At 44.4% G+C, this 16,709-nt stretch overlaps 1 pseudogene; it reads right to left on the minus strand.

Annotated features, from left to right (window-relative positions):
- Window positions 1-10,514: 10,514 nt before the first annotated feature.
- Window positions 10,515-16,709, minus strand: part of LOC141127943 (von Willebrand factor A domain-containing protein 5A-like) — a 48,688-nt pseudogene continuing 42,493 nt past the window's right edge.

Here is a 16,709-nt window from a genome sequence, read left to right on the forward strand (position 1 = left end):
ATGAACCAACCCTGACGGCGCTTGAAAGTGGCCGTCCTGGCTTGCCCTCTCTGAGTGCCGTGATGTCCGGCTAAGATACCTTGAAGTCTTTGCGGGTAGGGGGCTATCAATATGCCAGACAATGTGTGAAACCTTTTTCAAATAAAAAAAAAATTAAGCAAATCTTTGGTGACATTTACTGCTTGTGTTTGTTTTAGCTGACCCTGACAGAAATGTGGTCAGTCCTGAAAATGGCGTGATTGTGTAACCTTACAAAGCACTGTTGGGTGTTATTTACTAAAGGCAAAGACACTTTGCACTACAAGTTCACTTGAAACTGCACTTGTAGTGCAAAGTGGATTTGCCCTTAGGAAATAACCCCCATTGTCACAGAAAGCAGCAATTAGAGCACCACAAAAGTGTTGGAGCGTTGAGACAATAATCCACACATTCTTGATTAACAATCTTTTTAATACCTGCACAATCACATGTGCATTTAGAAAAGGTTTTTAAAACAAACCAACATGTTTGTTGTATAACAATTTTTGGGGTCGCGTTAGAAAAAGTAGAAATGTCCATTTAAGATAAAACAGGCATGTTTAAAACCAACAAGAAAAACACAAATCTTGAACTTACAAAGTTCACATTTGGTAGAACTTGAAGGCAATATCAGACATGAGTATTTACAAACTGTGTTTGATATTGCGTTCAGATGGGGTGAAGTCACCCCCGGAAAAGCCAAATTTTGAAGATGCACACAAATAGCCGAATGTCAACATGTGCTACCTGCCATCATGGGGGATCAAGGGACGTGTTTTGGGGGAGCAACCCCTTCCTCTCAGCTACTTTATTATTGAGGAAGGGGTTGCACCCCCAAAACGCGTCCATTGATCTCCCCTGATGGCAGATAGCACATGTTGACACACTGTGTGCATCTTCAAAATTTGGATTTTCTACTATTTGACAAAAATTTTAAAAATTGTAGCACACCATAAAAGAAAGGGATTTGGAGGGGTTTTAAACTCTCCCCAAAACATCAATGATGTTCTTATTTTTTTGAAGAACATCATTGATGTTTTTCTTGATGTTTTCCAAGTCCCTATTATACCCCATGATCTCCCTAATCAGGATCTGTGCACTTTCCGAGGTGAAAGGATCTGGATCCACAACATCACGATCATCTAAAAAGATAGAAACCAAAAAAAACATGTATTATAAATCTGCCGGCATCCATCTTACCTGAGCCTGTGGTCGCAGACACTTACCTGTTGTGGTGCCAATTTCCACCACGTCTTCCTCCTCCTGCTCTTCTTGTCTTGGTTGGATTTCCCCTTCTTCCAGAGGTGGGGGGTTTCTGGTCTCCTCGGATGAGGGGTGTCCTCCGAGTCTTTTCTCCCCTATGTAAAAAAAAATCGTATACTTAGCACACAGATATTTGAGGGAAGAACTATAAATATGAAACAATGCTTGGAAGTGGGGTACAATTGTCTATTTTGGCTGAGTTCCAAGATGTAGAATTTTTATTGTCCTTTGTCAAGCTTCAATACTTTACCTGTTTTGTGCAAGCTTCACAGATGGAGACACCCCTATAGTATACACTGGAGCACCTGTGTGGGCCCCCTAATAAAAAGGGTGTTCTTGTGTCCCACACTAGTGCTCCAGCGTCCAGATGTCTAAACAGCTGCTGAGTGTCCTCTCCTTACACAGAATCTAGTTTGCATTTCATTCTATTAACAAACCCATCTACACAACCAAATTATTTTCAGACAAGTAGGCCCTAAAAAATGTGGGCAAATGCATATGGCCAAAACAATGGTGTTTTATAGGCCGAAAGAAAAATGTTTGATACAAACGAATAATGTGCCCATGAACATGAAAGTTGACATTTTAAACTGGATAACAGTTAAGAAAAGCACATGGAGCAGCACGAACGTAATAAAGACAAAAAGAATAGGAACACAGCACAACTACTTACTTTTTTGCAACACTCTCCGGATCTTTCTGTACTGCTCATGCTCTCTTAATTTTAGGTCTGACCACCGCTTCCTGAGCTGATCTTTCGATACCCCGAAATTCCTGTGCAGACTTTTGACCACTTTCGCCATGATCTTGGCCTTTCGGACATTGTGAATGGGGTAAGGTCGATACTTTCCATCATAGTCGGCCCTCTTCATTATGTCGACCATCTCCAACATCTCCCCAAAGGACATATTTGATGCCTTAAATCATCTCCTTCTGGATCGGGACGTTTCAGGCTCTGGGCTTTCCTCCTCCTCCTCCTCGTTGGTGTAAATATCAGACACCTGCTCTGACTCCACCATGTGCTCTTCCCCACTGCGCCGAACGAGAAGGGGCGGGGAATAGACTAGAAAGAACGTCAGGGGCGGGCGGAGTTTCACGCATGCGCAGTGTCTATAAAGCGTAACACGCGTGCGTAGTACGTACGATCTGTGAGCGGAGGAAGGGGTAACGGAGACACCAATCGTGATAACGAAGGTAAGATTTAACATTGGGCCTATACTGCTTCTAGATTGAGGCCTGTATTTGCACAAGTTTAGAAGACTTTAGGCTGACATTAGGGTTTGTCTTGTGTTGTGTCTTGCAGTGAAAATGGATATCTTGAAGGATGAGGACTTTATGGCAATCTTCATTGATATGTTCAGGGAGCTGCCTTGTCTATGGCAGATAAACCACCCAGAATAGAAGAACAAAACAAAGAGGAAGGCAGCGCTGGATAATTTGTTGAAATTTGTGAAGACGGTGATCCCCACAGCAGACATCACCTATTTCAAGATCCTAATTGGTGGCCTGAGGAGCACTTATCTAAGGGAGCACAAGAAGGTCCAGGATTCCCAGAGATCAGGAGCTGCAGATGACATTTAGGTCCCCAGGCTGTGGTACTATGACAGACTGCATTTTCTGGCAGGTCAGACTGAACCCAGGCCAGCACTCTCCAGTCTTCCTTCCACGCTTCCTTCCCCCCCAGCTGAGGCTTCTGAAGCCCAACCTGGGCCTTCCAGGCAGCAACATGTGGAAGGGCCCAGCTTGAGCCAGGTATAGCATTCCTCTAAATATTTCTGGTTGTCCCATCAATGATGTTAACTAGATGTTTGTTTGGAGTACTAATTTAAGATTGTGATTGATGATGCAAAAATTACAACCGTGTCCCTTTTTCATACACATGGAAGTCTCAGCCAGGAGGTGGCCGGGCCAAGCAGGCTGCCTGATATCCAGGTCCCTACCCTACACCTTCAAAGACAAAGTGGCAGGAAGATGAGTAACCTGGAGGAGGCTGCCATAGGCCTCTTTGGAAGGCTACAGAGGCCCTGAGAAGCCCACACAGTGTGGAGGAGGACTTTGCTGGCCTAAATGCCTGCAAAATGCTGCAGATGGAGGAGGGCTAACAACTCCTGTGTGAGTCCTTAATTTTGGAAGCTCTCAATAAGGGGTTGAGGGGCCAAATAACATGTGCTACCCACATTTGTAACCTCACACATAGTCCTCCTCCTCCTCCAGGTCCTACTACTCCTCCTCCTCCTCCTCCTCCTCCAGGTCCTACTCCTCCTCCTGCCACATCTCCAACACCAGAGCCACAGCCAGGAAGGAAGCGTGGAAAGAAGACCAGAGAGTGTTGACCCTGGGTCCAGTCTGGTCTGGCAAAAGATGCGGCCCCTTGTAGTACCACAGCCTGGGGACACAGATGTCATCTGCTGCTTTCCGGATCTCTGGGACTTCTGGACCAGACTGCACTCCCTTAGATATGAACTCCTCAGGCCACCAATTTTGCAGAAAAAGATTTGATGTCTGCCCTGGGGGTCCAAGGCTTCGCCAATTTCTGATGTTTATCCAGCGTTGCCTCCCTCTTTGTTTGGTTCTGAGCCCTTAATAAAGGATATTTTGTTTCAATTATACTTGCCTATGTGTGTTTTTCTTAAAAAAAGGACTGTTTGTTTGTGAGTAGGCAGGTACATTTCAAAAATACAATGTGAAATTAATAAGGGACACCAACACCAAGCAACCTTCTTGAGATTAAATAATACAAGATAATAACGGTGTTGTGGTAACTTGACACACAAAACACACACAAAAATATTATGGAGTAAAACTAAAAATAAAATCAAACAAAGATCAGCCTTGAAAAAAATACAACCCCCCCCCCCCAAAAAAAAAAACAGCTTTGAAAAAAAATAAATAAATAAAACAACAAAAAAGAAATTTTGTCAGATGTGACAAATCAAAATATATTGAGGGAATCACAATAAATAATAAAGAAATAAGTTTGTGAGAAGTCTGTGTGAATATGAGCAGCAAAACTACTTCATTCTTCTCACATATAAAGAAGAAGAGAGTGCGCTGTATTAAACCATTTTTTACATTGCAGCGTGATGAAAGTGCTGTATCCATTGCGAACGCTAATTTTACCAGACCGAGCTGTTCCGTCTCGGAATTTCTTCTGAGCATGCGTGGCACTTTGTGCGTCGGAACTGGCCACACACGGTCGGAATTGACGCGATCGGATTTTGTTGTCGGAAAATTTTATAGCCTGCTCCCAAACTTTGTGTGTCAGAAAATCCGATGGAAAATGTCCGATGGAGCCCACACACGGTCGGAGTTTCCGACAACACGCTCTGATCGCACATTTTCCGTCGGAAAATCCGACCGTGTGTACGGGGCATAACAGTGTATGTGGTTTTCTTTTCTTTTAATAAAGTTAATTTGTTCCAAAATCAAATGTCAAAAGCATGTTTAGGGCCAGTTCACACCACATGCAATCCAATGCGTTTTTTTCTCTGCATCAAAAACACATGGAAAGTAGGATATATGGTTTTCAATGGCATATTTCTCACCAGTGTTTGCAGTTCCAGTGCGTTCCAGAAAAGAAAAGTAGAACATGCTAAATTTTTCCTGCACTGGACTGTACTGGAACGTGGTAAAACACATCAAAAATGCACTGAAACACACATGTTCTTATTTAAGGTTAAGAAAAAAAAGAGAGGGGGAAAATGCACTGGACTGCATCAAAAACGCATCAAAAATGCACTGGAACACATCAAAAACACGTGAAAGATGCGCATCCAGAAAAGCATCTGGAAATACTGTAAATATCTCCAAAAACCTGCACGGTTTAGGAGATATTTACTATATACACTTGCGCCAACGTCATACCTGGTGATCCTTCCAGTCCCCGACCTCCCTCCCCAGTCTTTCCTATTTTAGTCTGCCAGCTCATCCTTCTTAGCCTGGGCAGTTTTCTGGCTGTGCTGGGAGAACAATGGCCAAGACTTGTGCTGACACGCCCCTCTCCACAGCCATTCATGTGGTGGGGGTCCAGATGCAGACCCACTGGGAAGATTAGTGTTCTTGTGTTTCTCCACCCCCACAAAGTTTTCTTATAATGTTTTTTTATAGCTATACACAATTTTTTTGCCTTTTATATATATTTTAAACTGAATTGTTATTTTACATAAGGGTTCACATAAGCTTTAAGGCCAAGAGAATGGAGGAATCTCCCCTGTCACTATTGTATTCTGACAGCCGCATAGATTGATCAGATGCACTCAACGTTCAGCTGACAGTATTCTGCCGGCCTACTTTGAATTTTCAATCGAAGTTCGTCGAGCCGGCTGGTGCCAACAGGACCAACTAAGACTCAAATGTTGGTCAATGCAGCTGTTATTGGACAAATCCGTGTAGTGTATGGCTAGCCTTAGCACTTTCAGGGGCAGCGCAGCGATTGATCTGAATAAGGGCTTGTTCACATCTGTGAGGTGTGTTTTAGGTGCATTTTACATGCATTTTAAGTGCACTATTAAAGGGGTTGTAAACCCTCATGTTTTTTCACCTTAATGCATCCTTTGCATCAAGGTGAAAAAACTTCTGTCACTGACCGCCCCCGCAACCCACCCATTTTACTCACCTGAGTCCTGTAATTCCCACGCCGGAGACACGCTCTTCCCCTCTGCCCGTTGTCTCGGCTCTTAATTGGATAGATTTATAGCAGCGCAGCCATTGGCTCCTGCTGCTGTCAAGCAAATGATTTCTCTGGGCTGATACTGATAAACAGACTGGTTCAGACGGTAGACGCACCAACTAGAAATAAAGCATTACTGGATCTATTGATTACCAACAATACAGACCTGATCACGGATGTGGAAATATGAGGCAATTTAGGAAACAGTGATCACAGGTCAATTGGCTTCAGTATAAATCACACAAATATGAAACGTAAGGGGAATACAAAGACACTGAATTTCAAAAGAGCCAACTTCTCTAAACTACGAACCTTGTTAGAAGGCATGAATTGGGATAAAATCTTAGGAACAAATAACACGGAGGAGAGATGGGTTTGCTTGAAGAGCATATTAAATAAAGGTATTAGCCAATGCATCCCGATGGGTAATAAATATAAAAGAGCGAACAAAAGTCCTGGGTGGCTTAACTCCAATGTAAAAATGCATATAAAAGCAAAGGAGAAGGCCTTCAAAAAATACAGGGTTGAGGGATCATCATCAGCATTCAGACTTTATAAAGAATGCAACAAGAAATGTAAGGGTGTAATTATGGCGGCTAAGATAGAACATGAAAGACTCATAGCGGAGGAGAGCAAAAGAAATGCCAAGAAATTCTTTAAGTATGTAAACAGTAAAAAAGGAGGACAGACCATATTGGCCCCATAAAGAATGAGGAAGGATAACTGGTTACAAAGGATGGGGAGATGGTGAAGGTATTGAATTTATTCTTCTCCTCAGTCTTCACGAGGGAATCGGGGGGCTTCGGTAACCAAAACTGCAGTGTTTATACTTATGAGACATCACAGGAAGTACCTCCATGGTTAATAGAGGACAGAATTAAAATTAGACTTGGGAAACTTAACATTAATAAATCACCGGGACCAGATGGCTTGCATCCGAAGGTACTTAGGGAACTCAGTCAAGTAATTGCCAGACCATTGTTCATAATTTTTGCTGACAGTCTACTGACACGAATGGTACCAGGTGATTGGAGAAAAGCCAATGTAGCAACAATATTTAAAAAAGGGCCCAAAATACATCCCTGGGGATCACAGACCAGTTAGCCTAACATCAATAGTATGAAAGCTCTTGGAGGGGGTGATAAGGGACTATATACAAGATTTTAGTAACGAGAACAGTATCATTAGCAGTAATCAGCATGGATTCATGAAGAATCGTTCTTGCCAAACCAATCTATTAACCTTTTATGAGAAGGTGAGTTGCCATCTAGATAAAGGAAGGCCCGTAGAGTCAAAGTAAACCTGGAATTCTACAGTAAATAGTGGAATCTGTCACCTATCAGTAAGATGCTATTCCCTCTTTACATAAGTATTTTACAAGTGTGGGCTAATGTTTGTGTTTCCCCTAATAACAGATCAGTACTTGAAGGGGTTCGCACACTAAACCAAATACAAAGCAGCTTCTGACCAGACTGAGTCCTCCACCTTACTGAAACCAGGAGGAGTATTTTTTCACCCCCTGAAGGTACAATATGGAATGGGCCCTTACACCTAGAAATATACAGGCTCTCATTGAGCAGTGTTATATCTCAGGGCTCTCCAAACTTTCTAAACAAAGGGCCAGTTTACTGTCCTTCAGTCTATAGCGAGGCTGTACTGGTCAGAGGGAGTAGATAGTGCCCCAGCCTCAGTGGGAGTAACAATGCCTCAGGGTTGATGGTTAGTGGGAATAAAAAAAATTACAGAACGCCTGTAGTCGGATGAGGAATAGTGCCCTATTATTAGTGTCAGTGGAAGGAATAGTGCCCTGTCATTGGTGTCAGTGGAAGGAATAGTGCCCCATCATTGGTGTTCATGGAAGGAATAGTGCCCTGTCGTTGGTGTTCATGGAAGGAATAGTGCCCCATCGTTGGTGTTCATAGAAAGAATAGTGCCCCGTTGCTGGCGTCCGTGGAAGGAATAGTGCCCCATCATTGGTGTTCATGGAAGGAATAGTGCCCCATCGCTGGTGTCCGTGAAAGAAATAGTGCCCCGTCGTTGGTGTTCGTGGAAGAAATAGCGGCCTGTCCTTGGTGTTCGTGGAAGAAATAGTGCCCAGTCGCTAGTGTCAGTGGATGGAATAGTTCCCCATCGCTGGTGTCAGTGGATGGAATAGTGCCCCGTCGTTGTCAGTGGAAGGAATAGTGCCCTGTCATTGGTGTCAAGGAAAGGAATAGTTTCTCATCATTAGTGTCAATGGAAGGAATAGTGCCCCATTATTGGTGTCAGTGAAAGGAATAGTGCACCGTCGTTGGTGTCAGTGGAAGGAATAGTGCCCTGTCATTGGTGTCAAGGAAAGGAATAGTGCCCCATCATTAGTGTCAATGGAAGGAATAGTGCCCCATTATTGGTGTCAGTGGAAGGAATAGTGCACCGTCGTTGGTGTCAGTGGAAGGAATAGTGCCAGATCATTGGTATCAGTGGGAGGAATAGTGTCCCTTTGTTAGTGTCAGTGGAAGGAATAGTGCCACATCCTTGGTATCAGTGGGAGGAATAGTGTCCCTTTGTTAGTGTCAGTGGAAGGAATAGCGCCCCATCATTTGTGTCAGTGGAAGGAATAGGTCCCCATCATTAGAGTCAGTTGAAGGAATAGTGCCAGATCATTGCTACATAGTAGGTGAGGTTGAAAAAAGACACAAGTCCATCAAGTACAACCTATGTGTGTAATTATATGTCAGTATTACATTGTATATCCCTGTATGTTGTGGTCATTTAGGTGCTTATCTAATAGTTTCTTGAAACTATCGATGCTTCCCGCTGAGACCACCGCCTGTGGAAGGGAATTCCACATCCTTGCTGCTCTTACAGTAAAGAACCCTTTACATAGTTTAAGGTTAAACCTCTTTTCTTCTAATTTTAATGAGTGGCCACGAGTCTTGTTAAACTCCCTTCTGCGAAAAAGTTCAGTGCTCTCAACTTTTCCTCATAATTAATGTCCTCCAGACCCTTTATTAGCTTTGTTGCCCTTCTTTTGTACTCGCTCCATTTCCAGTACATCCTTCCTGAGGACTGGTGCCTAGAACTGGACAGCATACTCTAGGTGCAGCCGGACCAGAGTCTCGTAGAGTGGGAGAATTATGGTTTTATCTCTGGAGTTGATCCCCTTTTTAATGCATGCCAATATTCTGTTTGCTTTGTTAGCAGCAGCTTGGCATTGCATGCTATTGCTGAGCCTATCATCTACTAGGACCCCCAGGTCCTTTTCCATCCTAGATTCCCCCAGAGATTCTCTTCCAGTGTATAGATTGCATTCGTATTTTGGTGTCTATGGAAGGAATAGTGACCATCCTTGGTGTCAATTGGAGGAATAGTGCCCCATCTTTGGTGTCAGAGGAAAGATTTGGTCCCCATCATTAAAAAGAGAGAATATGCTGCGCTTAAACAAGGAAAAACTCGGAAGCAGCTAACACAATATTGCTGGGTACAATAACAAAAAATATAAGTCAAAGTGTAGCGCTAATAAATAACAATAAAAAATAATAAAAAGCATATAAACGTAATCAATGACACAAAAAATTGCAGTCCATCGTGAGAAATCCAAAAAGGGTAGAAGATAGGAAAAACGTCACCGACACACAACACAACTGACTCTTACCGTCAGTGTATAGGACATACACATTGAGCAAATGGTTGAAAAGCCAAATTCACAACTTGTATTAATCAAATGGTCCACCAATAGAATCCTCTCTCATAGATCCACCAGAGACAGATAGCTGTTTCATAACAATCTCAGCTGGGAGATGGACTCCACAGGAACAATGCAACAGTCATATAAAAAAGGATGAAAGAACAAACTCATTGCGCAGACATCCAAAAATGTGATTATTTATTGCAACAAAAGAGAAATTTAAACTCACATTTCACCATTAAAAAACTAGCATGAGCCAAAAAGGAAAGCGTCCAGCTCTTCCTACCATCAAGACGGCGGCCACTCCTCTATACACGATACGCCACTCGTCCCTCATTCGCCTGATGTTTCGTCACAAACGTGCATCATCAGGGGCTGTCAGCAGGATGGATACTGCCCCATTGTTGGTCAGTGGAAGGAATAAATAGTTCTTGGTGTCAATGGGAGGAATAATTCCCCATCCTTTGGCGTTAATAGGAGGAATTCCCAACTGGTGTAAGCAGAAGGAATTGTGCCTTGTATGAGTGAGAGGAATAGTGCCCCTAAGGGCCGTGTAAAGATAGTGAAAGGGCCACAACTGGCCCACAAGTGGCAGTTTGGAGACCACTGCCATGTCTAAAAAAAACATACACCGCAGGACAAGGACACATCTATGATTATTGTGGAGACTGTGATGAACCTAGAAGAACAGGACCCCCATTACTACACTGAGAGGTTTTTCAGTTAAAGGGGATCCCTTTTAATTTATTAGAAATACAGACAATGGACACTTAAAAAGGTTTATTCCTTTAAAACATTACTGCATTAAAGTATTACGCAGAATAGTAAAAAAAACAATGACCTGTAAATAGTGCAAACAGTTATTTCCTAAATAGCAAACTTGGCACATCTAACTTTGGTATCGCTCACAGATACAGGAACAGAGTACAAAGGCACACAACTGTGATGAATTTATAAGGGCACAAAGGCACAAAACTGGTTAGGCAAAAAACGAGATGCAGAGACATTCCAGAATCTATCCATCAGAAGCCTTCCACCATCTTGGTTCCTCCAGACGTCTCCTCTTACAGGCCGAACACTTTGGGATCCACTGAGGATTTCAGCAGCTTCTTCCCGGCTCTGACAAACTCCTCCAGAGAGGAACCTGAGGACACACCAAATGGCAACTTTTATTTATTCCAGATGCAGAATAATGGGTGATAAATTAACAATCTGAGAATTATTGAAGGCATAGTTCACCTTTACAAAAAAACTGCTTATGTAGGCAAGCAGCATCTGTGGATAAATACAAACTGAGCAGCTTTGACCAAAATTGAGGTACAGTAGGTGTAGGTAATTTATGTACCTCCTGAAGCCTGACTGAAAAAAACTTGGAGACACACAATGGTGCGCTGCAGTAATGTTTGATGTGTTGATAACTCAAAGGTAATGGGCTGTTTTAAAGAGGACCTGTAATGTGAAAGTTGTTCCCAAAAAAAGAAACAAGTAAAGGGCAAAGTCCCCAGTGCTGCTTGTGGTCTCTCTGCAGCTGATCTTTTCCCCATTGCTGACTTATCCTGCCTTCTTCACTGTGTCTCTGTGTGGGGTCAGCCAACTTCATATTGGCAGGACAATACATCATGTTAGTCTCCCCCAGGCCCAGACTGGGACAAAAAATAGGCTAGGGCATTTTAGACTAAACAGCCCACGACATATTTACCAAGAGGCACGCAGAGCATCGGGGGGGGGGGGGGAGAGCACTGGGGGACCAGAGAGCACAAGGGAATGAAGAGCACTAGGGGGAGCCGGAGAGCACAGGGGTCTGGAGAGCGCTGGGGGGGCGGAGAGCACTGGGGGGGGGGGGGACTGGAAAGAACTGAGGAGGCGGGGACCACGGGGGGCTGGAGAGCACAAGCAGGGCAGAGGACAGGGGGGCAGAGAGCACAAAGTGGCAGGAGAGCACGGGAGGCTGGAGACCATGGGGGGGGGGTGAAAGTACAGGGTGGGCCGATGAGCACAGGGCCTGAGAGCACTCGGATGGGCTGGAGAGCACTGGGAGGAGGGCGGAGAGTACAGGGGGCTGATGAGCACAGGGGGACCTGAGAGCACTGGGAGGGGCTGAAAAGCACTAGGAGGGGGGCGGAGAGTACAGGCAGGTTGTTGAGCACAGGGGGGCCTAAGAGCATGGGGAGGGGCTGGAGAGCACAGGGGCTGGAGAGCATGGGGGGGAGGTGGAGAGCATTGGGGGAGGTGGAGAGTATGGGGGAGGTGGAGATCACTGGGGGGGGCCCGGAGAGCACTGGGGGGGCGGAGAGTATAGGGGGGCCGATGAGCACTGGGAGGGGCTGGAGACCACTGGGGGGGTCCGGAGAGCACTAGGGGGACGCAGAGAGTACAGGGGGGTTGATGAGCCCTGGGAGGGGCTGGAGAGCATGGGGAGGGGCTGGAGAGCATGGGGGGAGTTGGAGATCACTGGGGAGGCCCGGAAAGCATGGGGAGGCACCTGAGAGCATGGTGGGAGCCTAAGAGCACAGGGGGGGCTGAGAGCACTAGGGGACAGTAGAAAGAAGCTGGATAGGAGGAGCAGCTGCATACACAGTAGAAGAATCCATCTCTTTATTTTTCTCATACAGCCTCTGAATCCTCACGGGAGAGAGAGAATGAGATGCAGGCTTTCAAAGGCTGTAGGAGAAAAATAAATACATGGATTCTTCTAATGTGTATGCAGCCGGTCCTCCTATCCAGGCACACACATGGGGGGCCGCACTCACTTTCCCTCCTGTCCGGCGTCTCGTGTAGATCCCCTCCCTCTTCATGGTCACAGGTAACGTAACGCGGAGAGGCCAGGTGAGCGCTGGGGGCTCAAAGAGTAGTTTAGCTGCCCTGGCCCCACAAGGACATGCGGCCCCGGCCCACCGAGCAAGTGCCCGGTGTGATCCATTTGGCCAGTCCGGCCTGGTTTCCCCCACCACAATGATTAGTAATCTGATGACTGGTGGGGTAAAGATTAAAGGAGGAAAAGTGTGGGAGTGAATAAATAAAACCAAACACATAGTCAAGTCTATGGCTCCTCTGTGATGCTGCAGCTGTCCCACACAGACTGGAAGACTGAGAACTCAAATGACCGCTTATTGCTCAGTTCTTGGTCCACTCTGAGCAGAGAGCGGTGACTATCAGTCACCGCTCTCTGCTTTGCCCCTCCAGTGCTGTGGAGGGTACTTAAGCAGCTGGCTCAGGATCTCAGGGATGCACTGAGAGGCTGAGACAGCTTCCTTTTAGGTATCTGGGTAGATCCTGACATTTTTGGAGAAGCTTTGTGACATCAGCTGACAGCTGGATTTAGCCCGCTGTTGGCCAATTCTGGGTGAAAGGGGTGCAAAAGTAAGTACGCTCCTGTGTCCCTGAAGAAAAGTATGACCCAAAAAGCTTTGGTCATACTTTTCTTTTAAAAAGCTTCAGGTAGTTGAATGAAGGTAGCAGAAGCAGGGAGATCCTACCATTGCAGGTCCTTAAGTACAATTTCCTCTCCAGAAATATGAACAGTTAACAGTACAGTAGTGACATCACCAACTACCTAGGCACAATTAAAATTTCTAGATGTTACTTTTACCATAACAAATCTTTACATTTTGAGTTCAGGTCCACACTACTACAACTCATTTGACACAATAACTCACACATATGTGTAAAGAGAGTTCTCATATTTGAGAAACAGGGGAATGAGAACAAGAATCCATACTAGGGGGTCGGCAAACTTTTCAGTATATGGACTACATCGTATACATTATAAATATTCGGGGGCCAAACAAAAATCAAATCATCAGAGTTTCCCCCTACATCAGGCTTCCCATTAGAGTACCCCCTTTCAAGAGGTTACCCATCAAAGTGCCCCCTTACATCAGAGTCCTCATCAGAATCCCTTCATACACAGGATACCCATCAAAGTCCCTAACTACATCAGGAGACAATAGGCAGCCTCTACCGTCTTTAATCCTCAGTCAGTACACTTTGAGGATATGCCACTGACATTGGGGGGCAGATAAAATCTTGTAGTGTGTAGGATGTGGCCTATGGGCTGTAGTTTGGAGACCCCTGATCTATATAAATATATATTGGAGGAATAAGTGATGTCAAGATGTTTATATATTGTACAAGGTCCTTTAGGTTTATGTAGTATGTAGGTAGGTACTGTATGTGGTAACAATTAATCATACACATTATGAGTATTGCCTGATCATTAACAATTCATTTGTGATTCTAGTGCATATCCCTAACAGTCCTGGATTCAGCAGGACTGCCCTAGATTTTAATATCTGAGCATTTTCCCAAAACACCCCACTGCCAGGTGTGAATCTTCTGAACAGCGTATGCAGGGAAGGAGAAATGACAGTTGAAATCACTTAATTACCAGCTGATCAGCTGTTTAGTAATTGTACTCATGTGTCATTCTAACATGTAAACATTTAGAAATTCTGGAACTGCAGCCAATCAAGAGGTTTGATTACTGTAGTCAATTAAGAGGTTTACCTACTGTCATGTGACAGTGCCAGCCCTTTCCTGATTGGTTAAAATTCCAGAACATCTGAATGGTTACATGTAAGGATGAGCTCAGGCGTGTTCACAACCTCAGGTGCCCGAGCCCGCCAGGAAGCTGACACTGCACACTGCTAATCACAGGCAGTGAGACATTTTTCGATCTCTGCAGCCGCAGATCAGGGAAATGTCTCGCTGCCTGTGATTAGCAGTGCACGATGTCAGCTTCTTGGAGGGCTCAGGCACATGGGGTTTGCGAACATCCTAAGTTACATGTTAGAATGATTAATTGATTTCAGCTGTCATTTCTCCATCTGTGCCCACACTCAGGGGTAAGGGCACATGGGCGCTGCCCCCCAATCCGTGTGTCCAGCCCCTTTCAGGATTCTGGATGCATGAATTCCAATGGCGGGGGTGGTTTTTTTGAAGCACCAATTAGAGCCATAGGCTCTAATAGGCTTCAAAATAGGGTGGGCTCGGAGCTGTGGAAAATGCATACAGAGCCCTCCCAGGTGTGCGAGAATAGCGAATGAATATTCACCATTCTTACACCAAATCTCCTCTCCGCCAATCAGGAAGCGGACCTGGGATCCGTTTCCCGATTGGCCGAAAGGATAAGCTTTCTAAATTACCAACGAGGAGGAGGGAGGAGACGGAAATCCCCGAGCAGGGGAAGGAGAAGCTGCTCGAGATGCCCGTGGAGAAGAGCAGGGGAGGTTGCCCATGATCCCCGCCATGGATGTGCGGGTGCACTGTTTGCCACCCCCCCCAAAAAAAATTACCACCAGCCGCCACTGCCCACACTGCAAGGGTTAATAGCTAATTTTGTCTAGAGCAGATGAAAAACCATTTTGCGTAACTGATCCTCCGCTCCCTGGAAGGTGACGCTCTCTCATGCTCCAGCAAGTGGACTGTCCCTTAGTGTCCTCATGTCTAGAGCAGGGCTATGGACCCTGTTCTGGTCTTGATGACATCAAGACCAGTGGAGCATGAGGGTGCAGAGGATAGAGTACTTAAATCTTTTTTTTTGTTCCCCTAGACAAACTATTTTTTTGGCCTGGTCTTGGGGTTACTAAGTTTGGAGGTTTGCTTGTGTACCGCACTCCATAGGGAGCCATTTGTTCCAAACATAGCAATTGCTCGCTACACTTAGTGATTAATTGCAAATGATTTTGGATGCACGATTGCACTACTAAAAATCATCTGTGTACTCCTGACTCAGGCGTAATAAAGAATTATTTACATTAAAAAAGCAAAAAAAAAAACAAACAAAAAAAACCCAGGATTTTTAACTAAATGGAAAAACACTTAAAGGTTTGTGTCTGATTGGTCCGTAAGAGTCCTCCATCCAACACTTACAGTAGCACTTACCTGCTTTAGCCTTGACCCAGGAGATGGCTTTTCCCTCCAGTAGCTCCCACTCCTCTCTCTGATCCACACAGGTGGTGTGAAGCCAGATCACCGCCAGGACCGTGACCCACACCGACACCTCCATTTTCTGCAGAGGAGGGAAGGAGGAGTATTTTAAAGAAGACCTGAAATTTTACATATCTGTATAGTTCTGGATTCTAAATTCCTGACATTTGTCAGGCCAGGCTTCATCTAGATCTGAATGCAGGGACCAGCTTGGATTTTGGAGGCCACAAAGTCAACCGTCAAACACCAGCTGCAAATAGGTGTATGCATGTATCATTGTAATAGAAGTATTTTTTTTTTCCCTGTGAGTCTGTGGACAATGCTGAGATCACAGACCTGCATTGAGAGAGAAGAAGCAGGAGCAACATTTATATTTTTTTAAAACCAAGACCAGACCGATAATATTACTAGACTAAAGCTGAGCTGTGGGCTCACGTTTTCTGGCACTTTTTGGTTACATGTAGCAATCAATATTTTTTGCTAGAAAATTATTTAGAACCCCCAAACATTATATATATTTTTTTAAAGCAGAGGCCCTCAAGTATAAATTGGTGGGTTTTGAAATGTTTTATGTCAGACGGTTTTTCTAGTGATTAGGAACAGCGATCTCTCTCCTCCTTCAGTCAGCCCAGCCCCCATACAGTTATAAACACCTCCCAGGGAACACATTTAACCCCTTGATCGCCCCCTAGTGTTAACCCCTTCCCTGCCAGTGTCATTTATACAGTAATCAGTGGCTATTTTTAGCTCTGATCGCTGTATAAATGTCAAGTGTCAAAAGTGCCCGATCTGTCTGCCGAAATGTCACAGTCCCGCTAAAAATCGCAGATCACCGCCATTACTAGTAACAAATAAATAATAATAATGATGCCATAAATCTATCCCCTATTTTGTAGACATGAAAACTTTTGCGCAAACCAATCAATATATGCTTATTGCGATTTTTTTTTACCAAAAATATGTAGAAGAATACATATTGGCCTAAACTGATGAAGAAATTTTTATTTTTTTATTTTTTCGGGAATATTTAATTTAGCAAAAAGTAAAAATTTGTTTTTTTTTCCCCTAAATTTTCACTCATTTTTTCTTTATAGCGCAAAAAACAAACAACCGTATGAAAGGTTATACTAAGCATCCATCCTGTTTTCTGTCAGTCATCTTATA

Source organism: Aquarana catesbeiana, linkage group LG01 (assembly GCF_042186555.1).
Source record: "Aquarana catesbeiana isolate 2022-GZ linkage group LG01, ASM4218655v1, whole genome shotgun sequence".
Classification (NCBI taxonomy): domain Eukaryota; kingdom Metazoa; phylum Chordata; class Amphibia; order Anura; family Ranidae; genus Aquarana; species Aquarana catesbeiana.